The following is a 20,900-nucleotide window of genomic DNA, read 5'->3' on the forward strand; positions in this document are numbered from 1 at the left end:
GGAATGACTTCATGCAAAAGTTTGTGATGCATTTTAAAGGAAGAAGATTCTGTAAGGCAGAGTTGGAGGAAATATATTTCAAACTTGTGGGATGGCCACATGAGATGGTGATGAAGGGTTATGTATAAGGAACACAGAGAAAGACAATTTGGGTATACTGTGGAAGAGGAAGCCATGCCCAAAGAGGCTAGAATGATAGGTTGGATCCAGATTTTAGAGGGCTTTAAAAACTGAGTAGATAAGTTTCTGTTTGTTCTGAGGAAGCCACTGGCATTACATAGTCAGATACTCAGGATAGGCTTGGATATCAAACTCTAATCTCCTCTTTCTAAGTCTGGTACTCTGTCCACATCACTACATAACCTCTGCCTAAAAATAGGTAAGTACAGTTGTACAAAAAGTAGTATTTTGTTGACTGTGAGTTGGTGTGAATGTGGGTATGTGCATATCCATGGCAAATATTTGCTCTGAGTCTGGATGAAAGACTGGTTCCTTGTGTTCTCTGGAATTTTCCAGAAATAAAAAAGGGGAAACTCTATACCAAGAATTTTCTAAAATGCCTAGTTGAGCTCTCTGTGAACATCTGGATAACTCTATACTAAAAGTCTTCATCTATATTCTACAGATCACTGAAGGAAGTAATTTCAGACTGGAACAGCCCAGAGAAATGCTTCAATTTTTCACTCAGTGTACATGTAACAATATCCTTTTGGAAAGAATTTATTTTATTTTTTTCAAAGGAATAAGGGGGGAAGGGCAAGAGGGAGGAAAGAATGTGGAACTCAGATTTAAAAAAAATAACCATTATAATTTTTTAACAAATAATTGGGAAATTTTAAAACAAAATAAAAATACATTAAACATGGAAAATGGATGTACAGAAAATTGACTGATTTTTAACATTGATTCTTAAGTCATTAAAAATAGCCTTTGGAAGAAAAAAAGAAACAAAATATTCTTCCCAAATATTCAGATTTCCAGAGATAAGCAACCCAAAATGTTTTTACAATTGACTTCATTTACGACATGGTGCAAGGGATCCAATATCAGAAGACCTAGACTCAAATCCCACTTCTGCCACTTACTGGATTTGTAAACATGATAGTTTACATAAGCTCTTGGGTATTTGTTTCCTCCTTTATAAAATGGCAAAGTGGGACTAATTGCTCTTTAAGTTTTCCTCCTTAGTGGATAATCTAAAGATCCTTTATCCCAAGATACAAGAAGTTGGCATTAAGCTTTCAAGAAGCAGAACAGAGTAATGGAACAAGTAGGGGTTGCTGTTTTAGTCCTATCTTTTCTACCCTTGCTTGATGTTGGACAGGTCATTTTACCTCCTGGTTTAAGTCTCAATTCTTTAAGCTAAAAGTATGAAGATGATCACCTTCTCTTTATTCATGAAGACCCTGAGCCCCCAGAAGGGAAAATGATCTGTCCTGGGGCACACAGAACATCCAGTCATGCTAACAAGCATTTATTAAGCACCCATGTGCCAATGTTAGTAGTAGAACTAGATCCAAAGCCCAGATCTTGTCCAATGGTCTTTCTATTCCATTGCCTTTGTAAACAAAACAAAGCAAAAATAAAAAAACCAACTTTCTTCAGTTATCCATTTTTAGATATTTTAATTATATTATGATGTAATTATGCACCAATTCAGCTCCTAAAGTGGCACAATTTTCAGTCTTAATACCAATACCATGATATTTATCAATACCGTGATATTGATAAAGACACAGGGCTTAAGATCAGAAGACCTGGATTTGATTCCCTACTCCATTTACTAGTTGTGTGGTCATGGACAAGTCAATTGATTCATCATGAAATCTCTGTGAACATGAATCCATCAATAAGCCCTTAAGTGCTTTCTATAGGTTGAGCACTGTGTGAAGTGCTGGAGATACAAATGTAATCGTAGTCTGGTACATTTCAGACCTTATTGGCTGCTAAGATGGCATGCATATATGGAGGGCACTAGGAAGCTATTTCAAGGGGAATTATGCTAATGTTGCAGGAAAGTTTCTTGTAGAGTCAGTCTGTGTAACTAGCATGTATTCCCATCTATTACTGGGTATTGGTAGTTAATCACAAGTTGAAGATAAGATTTTTTTCAAACAGTTATTCCAAAAATCATGTAAGTTTCAGTTATGATCTCTTTGATTTAGCACACTAGAAGGATCTTGGCAATTGACAAAAGTGGTGGAGTGGACAGTGCTGTGAGTTTGAAAGGCACAACACCAGAGGACTCCTCAGAATCCTGTCAATTCAAAGATTTGATGTATAACCAACATAGCATTGATGCACTAAAAAACAAGGAGATCCAGGAACCTAGCCCACTGAAAGCTGAGACACAGGTTCATCTGAAAGCCATGCCCTGTGTGGATGTGAACACCATGGAACCAATGTTGTGTAGGAACTGAACTAAGTTCTGAGCCTAATCTTGCCACTCCCACACCCCACCTCCAGATCAAAGTGGTGTAAGGGGAATTATATTCCCTGGACAAGGTATTGGGGAAAATGTTTGCACATTTATTCTTGGTTGAGCTTTAAAATAAATATTCCTGAACACTAATTAATTGTTGATGGAGCTGTGAGATGATCCAGTCATTCTGGAGAGCAATTTGGAACTATGCGCAAAGGGCTACAAAAATGTGCATATCCTTTGGCCCAGTAATATTGCTTCTAGGACTGTATTCCCAAGAGATCGTAAAAATGGAAAAGGGTCCCACGTGTACAAAATATTTATAGCAGCTCTCTTTGTGGTGGTCCAAAACTGGAAATCAAGGGAATGCCCATCAATTGGGGAATGGCTGAATAAATTATGGTATATGAATGTAATGGAACACTATTGTGCTATAAGAAATGATGAACAGGAAGACTTCAGAGAGGCCTGGAAAGACTTATATGATCTGATGCTGAGTGAAAGGAGCAGAACCAGGAGAACTTTGTACATAGCAACAACCACAGGGTGCGAGGATTTTTTCTGGTAGACTTAAAACTTCATTGCAAGGACTTAAAAAATTCCCAGTGATCTTTTAAGATAAAATGCCTTCTACATGCAGAGATAGAACTATGGAATTTGATCACAGATTGTAGTAAATCATTTTCTTTTGTATTACATTTTGGTTTGTTATATGATTTCTCCCACTCATTTTAATTCTTCTATACAACATGATTGTGGTGAAAATGCATTTAATAGGAATATATGTATAGAACCTATATAAATTTGTATGCCATCTCGGGGAAGGAAGGGGGAGGTGGGGGGAGGGAGGGACAGAAAAAAATCTAGATTGTCTGGTACTGATTGTGGAACACTGAAAATAAATTTCAAAAAATTAAAAAAATAAATATTCCTTTATAAAAGCCAAGTGATGTTAAAGGAACTTGGGGTGCCAGTTATTACCCTCTAAAAAATTGGGAGACATAGATATAGGTCTCAAGGTAGTGACAGCAGAGAAGATATCCCTGAGAGAATGAAGTCAGAGCACACATGCACACAAAGAATAAACAAGCACAACCTTAAGGAGTGATTTCCTGCAGAGGGTTGAGTCTTGAGCCATTGGCTTGAGTCTTGAAGGAAGTCAAGGTTTCTAAGAAATGAAGTTAAAGAGAGGAACATTCCAGTCAGGATAAGCCAAGGCAAAGGCTCAGAAAAGGGAGATAGAGACACGAGTGAGGAAAAGCAAGTAAGCTAATATGATTGAATGACAGAATGTGGAAGAGAGAAGGGTCTTGGAAGGAGGGTGCATCTTTGAGGAAGAGGTAGCCAGCAGCGTTCAATGTGGCAGAGAGATCACGCAGCAGAGAAAAGGTTGTTTAGACTTGGCACTTAATGTATCATTGGTAATTTTGGAGAAAATAGATTCAGTTGAACGATGAAGTGGGAAACCAGAGATGTTAGAAGATAGGAGGAGGAGAAGGAAAGGAGATATTGCATGTAGACAGATTTTTCAAGGAGTTTAGCTTAGAAGGGAGGAGAAATATAGCATGATAGCTAGTGGAGATGACAAGGTATAGTGAGAGGTTTTTAAGGGTGGGAAAGACTTTGGCATGTTGGTAGATGGCAAGGAAGGAATCGGCAAATAGGGAGACTGAAGAATAGGGACAAGAAGGGATAATGATTGCAGATGGAAAGAGATGGGATCATTCCTATCACTCAATGGTACATTCCTTGTTTCCTAATCTGGAAAATGGAAATAGCATTTCTAGCTGTCACAGTGTTGTTATGAAGAAAGGATGAGCTATGAAGTGCTACATAAACATAAACTCTCAAGAAATTATGTGGTTACTGAGGTAGTCATCCTATTCCATTGGCCACTGAAGAAAGACTTTAGGGCAATATTTATAGAGGGACTAAAAATATTATATACAACATATTAATTTTGTTGTCACTAGCAACTTTGGTGGGCATCTGTGCTCCTTCTTCTTTGCTCCCTTGGTTTTCCATTATATAGAACAGGCAAGGCAGGAGTTCTATGTCTCTTCCTATCCCTGATGATGACGATGATGATGATGATGATGATGAACAAATAAAGCTCAGAAAGGAGGTCAAGGAAGGAGAAAGAGAAGGAAAGAATGGAAATAATACCTTTTCACTGAGATAACCCATTCTTTCTCCCTTCTGGTCTTTCTCTTTTCCCAAAAAAGGAAGCAGAAAAAAATTAGTAGAATCTCCAGAGTCAGGGCCCAGGTAGCCAGGCCAGAAGCAGCAGGACAAAAGTAGAAGGAACAAGGACTGGTCATCTCAGTCCCCCCCACATCTTTGAAGTCGATATAGGCCGATGCATGAAATGTCTTACCATGCTGGATAGGCTCCAAGTACAGGACTGGTGAGAGACTTGGGTATCTGACTGGAGGATCAGTTTAACTAAGTACAGAGCAACTTGATAACAGAAGTTTTACAACCATCTGATGAGTGATCAGACCACAGTCACTCAGGTAACTGTCTGCTGAAACAGGGGAGTACTTGAGCTCTACTTCAGTGACAGGAATGACATCACATGAAATTGTGTCTGTTTTGTGTATTAAAATAAATTTTTTAAATCATTTTAAAATTAAGTAGACGACTATTTAGCATAATTTTATAGCTCTAGCTTTCAAATACATATACTTATTTATATAAGTACACAAATATAAATATACTTTATGGTACCTAATAGCTTTAGTAGGGAAAACTGTCCTTGTAACTACATAAAAATGCACATATACACAGGACTAACATGCTCCATGACTGGAAACTTTAGATACAGTCCCAGGAAAACATACGCATGTCTCTCCTAATGTTTCTCCCTTGTATGTTTCATTTCTCTGTTTGAGAAAAGTGATGTTGGTGCCTGTATAAAGGTAGTGCAAAGACTGTAGCTCTTTCCTCTACTTAACTGTTTTATTTATAAAAGCTCTGGGCTGATTTGCATAGTACAGGCTAATGACTAGAGATATGACAGGAGGTAAAATGGATATATTTGTCCCAGTTCAAATAGCAGACTGAAATAGAAACAAAAGAATTCAAAAGATAGAATAATCTCAAACTTAGGATTTTGGCTGGTTGGTTGTTGCAAATGTGATTCTGATTCACAAAGGAGATGAAATAATCCCTGAGACAGTAGCATAAAGATTCTGAGATTTTTTTTTTCTTGCGGGGAAGAGGATGGAGCAGTCTTAATTCAGCAATGGATGAACCAGCAAATGGTACCAGAGCACAGTTGAATTGAAAACCCACAGGTAGAGCAGAACAGCGGTATAGTAAAGGACCAGAAGATGGCAGCATCATAGAGAAAACAGCACAGAACAAGTCAGGGTAAGAGGGTTGTGTAAGAATAGAGTAGGCACTTAACAAATACTTTGTTGAATGACTGATTGAAAGTAACTTGCAATATTGTTGAGATGATAATGAGTGACAGTGTACCAGAGTTCTATCTAGACTACATCTCCAGGGTTGTTTTTTTTTTTTCTTCTGACCTTGGCTACATGCACAAATTGGGCAGCTAAATAGAGCTTTGGACTGGAGTCAGGAAGACTCATCTTCATGAGTTCAAATCTGGCCTCAGACACTTACTACCTGTGTGACCCTGGGCAAGTCATTTGTTTGCCCTAGTTTCCTCATCTCTAAAATCAATTGGAGAAGAAAATGGCAAATCATTCCAGTATCTCTACCAAAGAAAAACCCAAATGAAATCATGAAGAGTCAGACATGACACAACAACAACAGCAGGAGCAACATATGTAAATTAAATATGTTCTCTGATCACTTCTTGTAAAATTAGTTTGAACTCAGTCTCTATGAAAAGAAAAAAAGCTCTAACTGGACTCCAGTGCTTTGTGACCCATTATTATGCACCAAACTTTCTTCTCTTGCTCAGAATACCCGGGAAATAAATTGAGGATTAAGAGTTCATGGCACCGTGTGATTTTTTAGAAGGAAGAGCAGGAATGATTTGATGGAAGCCTTCTCCGATGCTCAGATCCCAGGAAGTCTCAGAAAATTTTCAGTGCAGAGTGTATAATTGGAGAAAGCGTTAAAGAAACCTGGAATTTCCATTAGACTGTGGCCAAATAAATTGGAGATCTTTTTCTCTATTGGAAATGAGGCAGAATTTCATTAGAAAACATGGAATTGAAGAAAAAATAGTAACATTAATGGTATTTATTCTTTGATACTTGGTGGTTTAAAATAAGAGCAGTTCTCCTGGTACCTAGTTTATGTTTTATTGAAAAATAATCTCACCGAGGAGTAGATAAACTAATGCTAATGATAAATCCTACAAAAAGAAGCCAGTTGGGCCTGATGATGTCAAGGTGTATCTGCTGCACTATCCCCCTAAGACTCACAAAAGCTCTGGGATGTTGGTTGGGTAGTCATGGTTATATCTATTTCAGAGATGAGGAAATAGACATGGAGAGATTAAATGGTATGTGATAATGATGTTCATTGACATTTCTAGGTGGCTTTAGGTTCTAAAATATAACTTTCATAAACTGTCATTTTTGATGCCCGTAACCCTGGGAGGTATAAACTGACATTATCTCCTATTTTTACTCATGAGGAAAACAGGTTACAAGAGTTTAAGTGATTTGCCAATGGTTACGCAGCTAGTAAGTATCAGAGGTGGGAACCTGGATCCCTCCAGTTTAGCTCTCTTTCCACCATACTCTTTGTCTAAATTCCTACGTGTGTACATCCATTGAGTCAGCCATGCTTTTGGGGCTATGCATTTTTTTGAGGCTCAACAATTTACAGCACAGTTCAGCAAACTCCTAATAAGGGCCTGCTAAGTGCATGGTAGAAGGAAGCTTTGGAGTTTAGAAGACATAGATAGGTTCACGCATTGTCTCTAATCCATACTGACTGTGTGTGATCTTAGGAAAGTCACTTAACTTCTGCATACCTCCACACAACTCTCTAAACCTAAAAATTGCTAAACAGTTGCTGATCTGCATTGTTAGAAGTTATTTCCCTATATGGAGTTCCCAATGTGGATAAAAACACAAATCTGGAGAAAAAAAAGTTGTTGAACATTGTACTAGGAGAGATACTGAGAAAATAAAACTTTACTTTTAGGAAGCTTACAACCTAGCTGGGGAGATTGAACACTTCAGTATGTGAATAAATGTAATAAGAAATAGAACAGAATGTGAGCCACTAGGCAGTGTAGTGAATTGAGGGCTGGGCCTGGCTTCAGAAGGACCTGAGCTCAGATTTGGTCTCAGACAGTTATTAGCTGTGACTGAGCAAACACTCAACCTTGTTTGCCTTTCTCATCTGTAAAAAGAGCTGGAGAAGGAAATGGTGAATCACTTCAGTATCTTGACCAAGAAAACCCCAAAGGGGGTCACCAAGAGTCAGGGACAGGCCTGAAATGACTGGATGACAACAAGAAGAATAGACTATGTCTGTAAGAGCCTTGACTCAACTCTATACCATTGAATGAATGAAACTAGAGCTTTCACCCAGGGCACCAACCAGAAATAATCCACTTCTTTCCCCATCCTACTCCAGATGGTTTCAATCAGGGATGTATCTTTTACCAGATTGGACTCATTAATCTTGGACCAGCAAAGTAGCTAGTGAGTGTTATCCACGTTTTGAAAATGCAAATTGGGACTTGTGGACAAATCACTTAGTCTTTTTTGCCGCAATTTTCTCATCTGTAAAATACAGTTAGATTAGGTAGCCTCCGAATCATCTTCCAGATAGAAATCATCTACTGTCCTATACTCCAATGGTCAGAAATCAGCTTTTCCAGATTGTGTGTGTGTGTGTGTGTGTGTGTGTGTGTGTGTGTGTGAAAGACCTTAGTTTGTAAAGGCCAAGGTGCCTAACTGTATCTTGGGCTATCTCCAGTCATCCTGATGAGTATCTGACCACTGGACCCTGATGGTTCTGGAGGATAAAGTGAGGCTGGTGACTTTGCACAGTCCTCCCTCACTTAAATCCAATCCACTAGCATGTCATGGCACCACTTTCCTGATGTCATGGTCCTTTTCAAGAATGAAGGACAAACAACAATGTGTGTGTATATGTGTATATGTATGTATGTGTATGTGTGTGTGTTTGTCTGTCTGGACAGGGCTCAGTTTGGGGTAATTAATTTGAGCCATGCCATTCTAGTGGATACACATAATAAATAGTGTTGATTGATCTGTATGTCAACTATACCAGTTTGACTTTGTCCAGGGTCTCTCACTGTATCTTGGGCCATCTCCAGTCATCCTGATGATTATCTAGTCACTGGACCCAGATGGCCATGGAGGAGAAGTGAGGCTGGCAATCTTGTACAGCCCTCCTTCACTCAAATCAAAGTCAGTTGCAAGTCATGATATCATCTCCCCCATGTCACGGTCCTCTTGTGAATGAAGGACAAACATAGCTATAGACTAGAAAGCCTCAGCACGTAGAATACATGTGGCTGCCTGTAATAATGAAATATACCTAGGCTTTTTGGGGGGAACATAGAGAATTTTAGTAAAAAATTTCCCTCTCTCCTTTCAACACCGCACTTGGAGAACAAAATCAGGAAAATGTTTTCTTTGCACCAGTATCTCCTCTTCCCTTCCCCATTCTACCATTCCCACCCTACCCCTTCCAGGTAAGGAAAAAAAATGTGTAGTGGAAAGAGTACTGCATTTGCACCTGGATTCAGTTCTCAGAGGGGATGGCTAGGTGGCAAAGTACATAGAGAGTCAGGCTTGGAGTCAGCAAGACCTGAGTTAAAGTTTGATTTCTGGCATTTAGTAGTTGCGTGACCCTGGGCAAGTCACTGTTTGTCTCAGATTCCTCATCTGTAAAATGTGGATAACGATGGCACCTCCCTTCCACAGCTATTATGAGGATCTGATGAGACAACAATTGCAAAGCACTTAGCTCAGTGCCTGGCATTTAGTGCTATATGAATGTTATCTATTATTACTATCATTTTAAAAAGTTCTCAACTCTGCTATTTACTTATATGACCTTGGGTAAGATTTTTAACTTGTTTAGGACTTACTTTCTTACCTGTAAATGAAAGTATGAGACTAGATAACCCCCAGGTCTCTTCCAGCTCTTAATCATAAATCTCTCTCCAGCAAATTATATCCCCCTCTGCCTGCACCCCATTGGGAAACAACCTTGAAGCCAGTGGAGATTTCTCTTAGGAAGATAACATGGTGTTCTCTGCAGAACAAAGAAAGGGATTAAATCAAAGGGAGAACTTGCCCCACGGTGGGGTGGGCAGTGGGGAGAAGTAGGCAATCTCCATTACTCTTATGACTTTATCTTTAACTTTCTCCCTTGGCCTGTGCCAAGATGTTGGGGGCAGTGGCCCTTCAGTTCATTTTGTGTTCCTCCCTTCTTCCAGGGAAGGCCATGAGTAATGACTTACAGGAAGGAAGAAGGAAGGCCACAAATGTTTATTAAGCACTTACTATGTGCCAAGCATCATAAACAACAACCTTGGGAGGTAAGTAGGTGAGCTAGGAGAGTTGCTTGGTCTGTTTTCAGTTGGACCCAAGTCACTTAAAACTCACTTTTGAAACTTGAAAGGAAAGGAAATTCTAAATATAAACAGACCTTTTTTGTTTACCTGGAAAAAATATCTCCTTTTCTCTTATAAACATGAAGATTTGATTAAAGTAATCATCTTCTATAGGTGTCTGAAATGCTAAGGGAAGAAAAAAGATTAGTGAGCTGGACTCCAATGAACTTTGTTCCTGGCTGCTGTGTCAGTTTTTTAAGTAACTGTCCCTTGGAAAATAGCGATGAAACAATTGGAGGTTAATGAAAGGATAATCACAGCTGCTGTGAATGAGGCCTAGATGTTTTTATTTTTCCGTGCTCCGTTTCCAAGGGAGACTTGCCCTCTTCTACCCTACCCTTCTTTCCTTCATGATGCCATCATGGAAAGATAGTTTGCAAATTGCTTCACAGGTTTGTCAATTGGTGTCCATACTGACACATTTGCGCCAGCAGCCATCTGGACTTCTGCAAACACTAAATGATGTCACCTGTCTCCCACCTCTAGCTTCCTAAGAATGAAAGCTCTCCAAAAATGGAATGGGAGCTTTTATTCCCCTTGAATAAAAGTCTTTAAGCAAAGGCTGGATGGCCACTTAGAAGGTATGTTGTAAGGATAGTCCTTTTTAAGGAAAATAGTCACCAAGGACCCTCTTAACTCAGAATGTCTCTGATTTGTGTATTATTTTGCTAATATAGATTTTAGATTTTAATAGCCAAGTTCAAAACTTGAGTTATTTCTTAGTATTAATTGGTATTCATTCTTCTGTAAAAAACACAACTAAATTACACATCCTTTATCTTGCCCTATTGAAATCCAGGTCAAAGGTTTCCAAGGACTCCAGTAAATAGACTTTAGGGAGGCTGATTCCCACAAGGGACCCCAGAAGAATGGAAATCCACAAAGTCCTAACATTCAAATGAATCCCAAGTATGCCAGGAGGATAAAATACCTCTGTGGGTAAGTAGACATCCCCTCTCACAAATCCGTAACTAGGGAAGCCATAACTGGGTTTTGACCCCAGGGTCTTAATTTAGATGGTACAAAAAAAACACTTGTCCTGTGGAACCAACTGGTCGTTACATCTAATTAGCAAGAAGTGTTCAAATGAGAAGCTACACTATTGGTGTATCCTCCTCCAAGGCAGCTGGCTATATTCCAGATGAGCTCCTCTTTGGACATGCATCTAACCCCATTGGAAACCTTTCTGGTGGCAATTCATAAGTATTTTTTTTAAAAACACCTACTCTGTGCCCAGAATAGTGTTAAGCACTAAAAATAAGCAGACATAAGAGAAAGTAAAACAATGTCTGTCCTGGAAGAGCTTACATTCCAGTTAGGGAAACAATATATGCTCATATAAATATAGTAACCAAGTAATTGTAGAGAAAACTTTACTAATAGCCTTTATATTGAAAGTATTCCGCGAACTGAGTGTAAAAGAGATTTTAAGAGGTCCAGGTAATGAGGGAGAACATTCCAGGCAAGGGGGACAGACAGCATGAAGGGATTTGGATAGGAGCTGGAAGATTATTGGAATGAACAACAAGTAGGCCATCTACAAAATGGTGGGTGGGTTGAATTGGATGACTGCCCCGAAGAAGCTTATATTCTACTAGGACTATACAACGTATAGTCAGATATCTAAGCACAAGCTTATTTCAAGAAGGGAAAAATATTAATAACTGAGGAGCTTAGGGAAGAGAAATATAGTGGAATAAAGGCTAGATTTGAACTCATAGAATCTGGGTTCAAATTCTGGTTCTACTACTTCCTATTTGTGTGACTTTGAATAAGTCATGTCATGTCTCTGGACCTCAGTTTCCTTAGTTGTAAAATTATAGAACTAGACAAGATGACTGCTGTGGAAGTGAAGGATTCAGAGTATAGATTGAGATTTTTTTTTTTTTTTTGGAAATAACTAGTGTGGGAATTTATTTTGTTTGACTGTAAGCTCACAGTTTTCTTTCTTTCCTAAGGAGGAATGGAGCAGGTGGAAGAGAGAAAAGATGGATCATCATTGATTGAAAAATTAAATTAAATTTGAAAATAGATAGCCTCTGTGGTCCTTTCTACCTCAATATTTCTAATCTAAGGTTTTATGGGAAAAGTCCCACCTGAGTGGATTCATAATATCGTATTTCTAATAGATTGACAGTTTCATGGGCAATCATCTTTTTTATTATTTTGCTATGTTATGGAAATGTTTGCTTTGTCCCATAAATTAAAAATAAAATAAATGATTTAAAAAAAATCACATTTATAGAGCTGGAAGTGATCTCAGGTGTCATCTAATCCAGTCCCTCATTTTACAGATGAGAGAAACAGTAGCTTAGTGGTGTTAACGGATTTGTCCAGGGTCACACAGATAATTAGATGCAGAGATAGGATTTAAATCCAGCCTTCTCATTCTAGAATCAATGGCCTTTCCATTGTATAAGAGGGTTAAGGTAAGGACTCTAAGAGCTGGAATTGACCAAGACAAGGCTGATCTTCAGGAGAGCTTCAGGTTGATTCACTGGCTTACTCTCATTCTAGCAGGGAAATACTTTTTGCTGTCACCAGTAAATAACACAAGAAAATTAAGGGGTCTATGTTTGGGCTAGTGACTTTAGTATGAGTTTTATTATTTGAAACTTTCAGAGAATATACCTGAATTTCCACCTCATTCTTATGAACTTTGTATGAAAGATAGACATCAACATCACAATTAGGGAATCATTAACCAAAGTCAAAGTCCACAAAGAAATCTTTAACCTCAAGAAAAAAAAACAATGCCTGCAAACAGTGTACAAATTGTTCTCTAAGTACAAACCCTTCAACTTGACAAAAACATAAGTGCTTCTCAAGATTTATACATATGTTTAAATAAGTACACTTTCCTACTACATAGGGCAGGAACGGAACCTGTGATTTCATTAGCCCAGGGGATTCTCAGGAGAGAAAATTACCTCCACCAGTGTCAGTTGGCAGCTTCTCCTTAATTTTTTTTGTCCTGGACAGTGTCTTGGAGCATTGAGAGTCAGTCGATAAACATTTTTTAAGTGCTAGACTGTACTAAATGCTAGGGAGTGTTGACCTGAAAGTTGGTTAAAGAAAAGGCAACAGGCTAAAGGAATGCATTTATTGCTAATTCCCTTTAAAGAAATGGTAATGTAGTACTACAGAGCCAGGATCAAGACCTGACTGCTCAGTACAGAAATCGTCTGGCTTAAATACATTTTACCGTGAGAAAGGAACTCTCTTAGTTGAACAAATTGTAAATTTAGTAAGACAAGACAATTAACAAGGCAGTGTCACTTGGGTTTTATGATTTCAAGCTGTGTAAATTTCCTCTCTGTAGCATATGTCTCCATGACATATGATAAAGAGAAAATTCCCCCACTCTAGTGGCAGACATCCTGGATAAACAGGTCCTTGAAATTGCTGACACAAGAAAGGGTATTTTTAACAGAGCTGACAAAGTTGAAATTACAACCCAGGGCATCTGTGTTTTTTATTATCATTAACATGTCATAAAAAGGGTCTTCTAAGGAAATTACTAAGTCAGCCCCACCTGCTTTGCTGACACACCAAAAGACATTCTCCAAGTTTATTTAAGATTAACGAAAAGAGACTATTAGGTCCAAACTGTTCTTAATTCAAGCTTTGGCCCTTATTAAAGTCCAAATTTTATATTAAATACTATCAGGATACAAAGAAGGGCAAAAGACAGTCCTTGTCCTTGAAGAGCTTATAATTTAAAGGAGAGGTCAAGTGTCTTGGCCGTAGTCACAGAGCCAGGATGTACCAGAGACAGTATGGCAGCACAGCGATTCTTGGTTTCAGTGCAGATTCTCTGTACGTATATATTTGCAATATATGCATGTTAATATATACATAGATACATTATATATATGTGTGTGCAACACACATATATGGGGTTGCTCTGTACTTATGTATACATATATATGTCTCTATATAATTGAGAATATTCAGGTATTTAATAATTTATATATATTAGCAATATATTTCTTATACTATACATATATTTATACTAAGTTAAATATTTAGATGAATGTAAGTACTTTGAGAGCAGGGACTTTTTTCATTTTTGTCTTGATATCCAATTCTAGATCTGTGATTGTATAATCCTTTCTGAAGTATCTAGCATGGTACTTGGCACCTTGTTTATTATTATTCAGTCATATCAATTATGTCCAACTCTTCATGACCTCATTTAGGATTTTCTTGGCAAGGTATTGGAGTGGTTTGCCATTTCCTTCTCTAGTTCATTTTACAGATGAGAAAACTGAGGTAGACAGGGTTAAATGACTTGCCCAAGGTCACACAGCTATTATGTGTCTGAGGTCAGATTGGAAGATGAACTTTCCTGACTCCAGGCCCACCACTCTATTCACTGAGTCACCTAGTTGCCTTACTTGGGACATAGTAGGTGTTTAACGATTATTACATATTTTCATGAGTTATAAAAACAAATGTAGGTTCACATCAATGTTGGGTATGAATGATTAATTTTTGGTAAATTGTCTTTCTCTTGGATATCCTTTCAAAACTAATTGTTTATTTAAATAATGTGTTCTACCTGGTTTTCATAGGTAATTATGAATTTCCCATAGCTTTCACCTCATACTACTTTCCTGCTTAGGCTCTTTCTATATTTTCTGAGAAATCAAGAAAGTCAGTCATTAGTCATGACAATAGAAATGCAAATCAAACCCTATGTCCCCAAGGATGGAGTAGAGACTTCATGGAAGGCCTTTTTCACTCTGGCTATCTTTGGGGACCAGGGCCAAGCCTTTTAACTTCTCTAAGACTCAGTTATTTCATTTGCAAAATGGGAATACTAATTACAGGTGGGTGTATCAAGTGAGATAATTAGTATATCTAAAGGGATTTGCAAACCTTAAAACACTTTATAAATATTAGTTACCATTATTAATGATAATAACCTGAAAGTTAAAGAAAACACAGAAACTGAATTAAAATTAGCTTTCTCCCATTGATAATGTTTTCGATTCCTCTTTCCTTTTAACCTCCTTGTAAGGTGGAGTTCCACTGTGCAGTATCTGTACTGTTAATGAGGAAGAGCCTTGAGCATGGAAGGAAGTAGTCTTAATCAGATAGAAATCCAAGGTTAAAACCATGTTACGAACATGTCTTTCATCAGTGTTAACACAGCATACATGTTTTATCAACTTATAATGCCTGTCCCTTGGCCTTTTCTTAGATAGGACATTGGCAGAGCCTTGGCAGAGTCAGAGAAGGCCAGAGTATTCTGGGACCTTTTGTAACCAGAAATAAGGATCTTGGTGCCAGCTTTGACCTAAGGCAAGACTATGAGGCTCCAAGAGGATGCCTTTGAGTCTCTTATCCCTGGATCTAATGTGCCTTCAGGCTGACCAGGACCCAGTGCTGAAATGTGGGAGGATGAAATCAACTAGACCCTGTTTTCCCCTGGCTTTATTAAAATCTCATTCTATCAGGTCAAACTAAGCAAGGATTCTTGACCACACCATTCACTAGTACCACCTTCACTTGTAAACATGATTTCCTAGTATTCTTTGCATTCTAACATGCTAGGAAACCCTCCTAGTTGAACAATGGGATAAAGTGCTAAGACTCTTTTAAGGAGTAGCTCAGACCATTACTTCTTTCATGTTTTGAAAGGTAGCATCAGGAGATGACAATACCTCTTTCATGGAATTAATCCCTAATGGTGGAAATTTTTAGTCAGGAAGAACTTTCAATACTAGTTAAATTCCAAACCTTGTTTGTTACTTTACCACCCTATGCCTCAGTTTCCTTACTTATAAAATTGGAAATATCATGGTTTTATGAGAAAATTACTTTGTAAACCTTAAACCACTGGATTATCATCAAGTCAAGTCACCAAGTGTTTATTGAACACCTACAATCGGCATTTAGGTGATATAGTAAATAGAATGCTAGGTGTGAAGCTAAGAAGATTCATCTTCATGAGTTCAAATCCAGTCTCACTTACTAGTTGTGTGATCATGGATAAGTCACTTAATCCTGTATGCCTCAGTTTCCTCATCTCTAAAATGAACTGGGGAAGGAAATGGCAAACAACTCCAGTATCTTTGCCAAGAAAACCCCAGACAGGTTCTTAGAGTCGGATAGAATTGAAACAACTGAACAGTAATAACAATAACTATGTGCCAGGCACTAGACTGAGTAGAGGGAATATTAAGAAAGGCAAAAACCAATTCCTACCCTCATGGAGCTTCTAGTCTGATCTGCAAACAACTATGCACAAATGATATAGACAGAATTAATTTGAACTAATCTTACCAGGAAAAGGCTTCTTGCAGATGATGAGACTTTAGCAAATTTTCATTATCATTATTCTTGTTAAATAGGCCATATATTAAAAAAAAATTGAAGCTTCAAGAGACCACAGAAGTGATCTAGTCCAGTTCCCTCATTTTGCAGAGGAGGAAACTGAGGTTCAGATAGGAATTACTTACCTAAAGTTATAGAGTTAAGGGTAACTCAGACACACTGGTGAATCAGGGCAATGTTTAACCCAAGGATGTAAAGACTTCTCCTGGTGAAATGGGTAGATAAGAGCAATTTGTTCCAAATATCATGAAGGTGGCTGAAGCAGGTACCATGGAGCACTTGGAGCTTGGTTAGACATCGAAGATGCCAAGGTCATCCATTGCATCCTGGGCATTTCCATTGTACTGACCTGTTCTGCCACTGGACTTTGATGACTCTGAAAGAGAGTGAGGCTGATGACTTTGCACAGCTCTGCCTCACTTAAATCCATTTCATGACATGTCAAAACATCACCTTTGTCATTAGTGATCAAAAGTGAAGGATGAGCAAAAGCAATAAATGCTTGTTGATGGAATAATTATTTTGCCTTCACTCTGTATGCCTATGTAGAGGTAGCTTGACTTAGTGGATAGACTGCTGGTCTTGGGACCAGGATCCAAATCCCTAGTTAATCCCTCTGGCATTAACTATGTGTCTCTAGAAAAGTCAGTTAAGTTTTATGTGCCTTGGGCATCTCTTGAGGACTTCTCTATTAAGTCATAGAAGAATGAATGAAAAATTTATTTACCATATGCCTAGTATTATGCTAACTGGAGATAAAAATACAAAAACTGACATAGTGTGGTTCCTGCCTTCAAGGAATTTATAGTCTTATGGGTATAGGACTATCTTTTACCTCTTTTTGTATCCCTATTGCTTAGCACAGTGCCTGGTACAGAGTAGGTACTTAATGAATGTTGATTGATGGATTGATTGATTGTGGTGGAGCCAATACATATAAGAAAGTAGTGGCCATAAAAGGATGCTTTGGTTTGGAAGTCCATAGGGATGCTGAAAGGAGATTTAAGGGAATAGATTGATAACCCATTCTGGTAGAAATTACAGCATGGTTTTGATTATAACTTCCTAACTAGAAAGTATGGAGGGGGCGAGATGGAGTGGGCCTTGTGATGCCTCATTACTCAGGGAAAAAGGGCTCCAGAGCTGAAATCTCCAGGACCCTAGTGCATTGTCTGATGTTTAGAGTACAGACCCAGGGTGAAAGACAAGAAGATGGTGAGGATGTGGTGGGGGTTGGGGATGGGAGGGGTGGGATATGTCATTAGGGAATGGACTTTCCATGTCATGAAGTTGCTACTGGAATGAAATCCTAAACTTTTTAAAAAATATACGTGCTCCAATCCATTACGGCTGTACTAAGCTATCTGAAAGTGGAAAGGTGCCATTTCAGAAGGTAGTGGACGCTCCTTTGTTACACTTCTTCAGGTGGAAGATCCATGAGCACTTGTCCAGAATGTTGTAGAAGGCTCTTCACTGTTGTAGGTATCAGACACATGATGGTAGGACTAGGCAAAGAAGGCTATCTCTGAAGCTATGCCTTTCAAGGAGACTTTTTGGCATAACTTCTAAGTGAACATTGTTATCATAAAATTCCATTTTCAAGAATGCTCTAATATTGATTTTATGATAAGTCAAATTGCATATGTTTAGGCTCAGAATGTCTCATGAATAGTCATCTCCAGTGGGTACAGTATTCACATTGTGTATAATACACTTTTATGACTTTGAGGACAAGGAGGCAAGAGTTGGGGGGAGTACTGGGTGAGATTCAGCTGCTGCTAAAGAAGAGTCTGCTTCTTACTACCTGTGTGACCTTGGGCAACTCACTTAACCCTTCCAGGTCTTATGTAAAGTGAGTAAGCTGTACTAATCCCTTCCAGAATTACTATACACACACATATATATTATATATACACACATACATATATACACACACATACACACATATATATATATGTATACACACACACATATATATATATTTATATATAAATCCCATGTTCTGAAATTCTTTTGTATACCTTACCCATACAAGCCAATAACAAGGACTCATTTCTTTAATGTAGACACTGCCTCCCATGATTCTACAGCACTCTCAATCCATCTTATGTGACTATACTCCACTTTCGTGCATGGGTGAACCAAAAAGGGTCTGTCCAGTAAACTAGGAACCATTCTCATTTTGTTCTGAAATTGAGATGATACCCATGGGATACCTGGGTTATCCTCTGCCTCTTTCTCATTCTTGCCACTTACCAGCTCATCTTTTTCCATCACACATTTCTTTGACAATTTTCACTATGGTACTTCCCCAAACTTTTGTTTATTAAATGTTTCATTCTACTCCCATCACCCTTAGTTTCTCTGTCGCCTCTGTGCAATGCTTGTCTTAGATCTTTAGAGACCATAGTTTTCCTTGACTCGTGGCCATATACAGTGATGATTATACACATATGTATTAATGAAATCCATGAAATTTCTCTTCCTTGTGTTATAACACATAACAACATTGTTGTGGTGTTAAGGCCTGCCATGCAAATAACAGAGGCTTTAGAATTTTGGAGCATAATGAAAAGAAGGATGATTTTTAGATGCTCATCCCAGCTTGTTTTCCTTTAAACTTTAAGTGCCATATTTTCTGGACATTTAACAACAGTTCTTCATAGACAAGTTGGAACCACATTGACTCAGAGGAGATCTGGCAGATTAGAAAAGTAGATGACTCATCCATTGTTGGTGTATGGAAATGATAAAGATCCACTCCAGAGATACATGGCTGACAGTGAGTGGAGTACAACCCCAGGGCCACTCTGATAGCATTCTGTTTGACCAGCCTTTTGATATATGCATAGAGGCATAGCCACCCAGATACAAATCTCTCAGGAAAAGCAACGTAAGAAAGTATGACAACAGGTTCCATGTGTTGGGTGAGAGGACTCACATCATCCTGAGATTAGATTTACAATCAGTTCAGAATAGAGCAAAGGGCAAGGATGTTCAAAGACTGGATGGCTCCTTTTGATCCCCCTGCCCCACTTCCTACATAGGGTCAGAGGCAGGACTGTCATTTCATTAGGAGAGAACTCATGGAGAAGGGAACTCCCTCTACCCCATGCAGAAAGTACTTTCTTTGATATTTCTAGTCCTAGAAAGTTGCCTAGAAAACTGAGAGGCTAAGTAACTTGCCCAGGATGACTAAGTCAGTATGTGTCAGACAGAGGGCTTGAACTCAGGTCCTCTGGGGTTTGGGTTTAGAATCAAGTGTCTCTCCACAAAGCCACACATAGATAGGCAAATGGCACTATCACCTCCTCCCTGTTCTTTTTTTCTTATTATTTTCAAAACGACTTGTGTCTCTTTTATGTACTTTCCACTCTCTACTTTCCAATAATGTTATTTTTATCCATGTTTAATCTCTCCTACGCGGTTGAAAGCTCTTTGAGGATAGGACTGTGACCCTAGGGTTTTTCCTTCAGAATCTAACATAAAAGCTGGAAAGTAGGTGGGACAAAATATGTATCTGTAGAATATTGAGACCATTGATCCCTTAACTCACAGGGTAATAAGTACTGCCCACTAATTCATAGCATTTAGTCTAGATAAACCCATCCAAGTTTCTATATCCACAGTTGAGGATTTGGTCTTTTGTGCCCTTGACTTTACCCAGAACATGAGGCCACTCTGAGCAGTTGTGGGGGATGCTTAGTAAAGGACCCTGAACCCTGTGCTCAACTGCCCTCTTGGCTTGAACCCCTGCCACGAAATGCTCCACTTGTTTGGCTTGGCTCAGTGTTATTTCTTTCTCAAAGGTTAAGCAGCAGTGGGCTCCATGCTTGAAATCCTTCCCAGAAGGACTCTGAAACTGGCCTCTTCAAAGTCTTGACATGTCTCTTCTAAGGTTCATTTGTTCCCTCTTTGCTTCCCAATGATATCTTAGTGCAGAGACTCCTTGTCCTCCTCTCCCTCCTATTCCCCTTCCTCCTCCTCCTCTCCTTTCTCCTCTTCCCCTTCTCCTTGCCCTTCTCCCTCTTCTTCCTCTTCCTTCCCCCCTCATCCTCCCTCAATCCATAATTAGTGAAGTGGAAAGAGAACTGGGTTTGGAATCACAGGAAGTGGGTTCAAATCCAGTACTGTAACTTACCATTACCCTGATCTTGGGAAATTTGCTTCACTCCTCAGGGCCTCTGTTTCATTATCTATAAAATGAAGGAGTTGGGGTATGAGAGGTTGTTAGCTTGGGGCTTATGAGCTTACTTAAAAACTTTTAATACCCATATGCCAATATAATTGCTTTCCTTGGTAATCTTAAGAATTTAATTTTTTTGCACTTAAATATGTTATTCTGAGAAGAGGTTCACAGGCTTGTCTAGACCACTGAAGGGGTCCATGACACAAAGAAGGTTAAGTACCCTGGACTAGATGAGCTCTAAGTAGCTTGAAGTGTGTGAACCTATGATCCTATGATATTCATTCATTCTCTCTCCCTCACACACGCACACACACATGTGCATGCACACATGCACACACATGCACATGTATGCG

General features: G+C 38.7%; 1 protein-coding gene and 1 long non-coding RNA gene across 2 annotated transcripts in view; both read left to right on the forward strand.

Annotated features, from left to right (window-relative positions):
- Positions 1–13,203, forward strand: part of LOC140510565 (uncharacterized) — a 58,490-nt gene extending 45,287 nt beyond the window's left edge. The window contains exons 3-5 of the long non-coding RNA XR_011969287.1: positions 9,837–9,938; positions 10,813–10,952; positions 11,972–13,203. This is a non-coding gene — a long non-coding RNA (uncharacterized lncRNA). The remainder of the gene's footprint in view (positions 1–9,836; positions 9,939–10,812; positions 10,953–11,971) is intronic.
- Positions 13,204–13,724: 521 nt separating this feature from the next.
- Positions 13,725–20,900, forward strand: part of SLC5A12 (solute carrier family 5 member 12) — a 60,001-nt gene continuing 52,825 nt past the window's right edge. Inside the window, exon 1 of the mRNA XM_072619304.1 lies at positions 13,725–13,832. The gene's annotated coding sequence lies outside the window, so the exon portion shown is untranslated. The remainder of the gene's footprint in view (positions 13,833–20,900) is intronic.

The sequence above is a fragment of the Notamacropus eugenii genome, chromosome 6 (genome assembly GCF_028372415.1).
Source record: "Notamacropus eugenii isolate mMacEug1 chromosome 6, mMacEug1.pri_v2, whole genome shotgun sequence".
In the NCBI taxonomy this organism is placed as follows: domain Eukaryota; kingdom Metazoa; phylum Chordata; class Mammalia; order Diprotodontia; family Macropodidae; genus Notamacropus; species Notamacropus eugenii.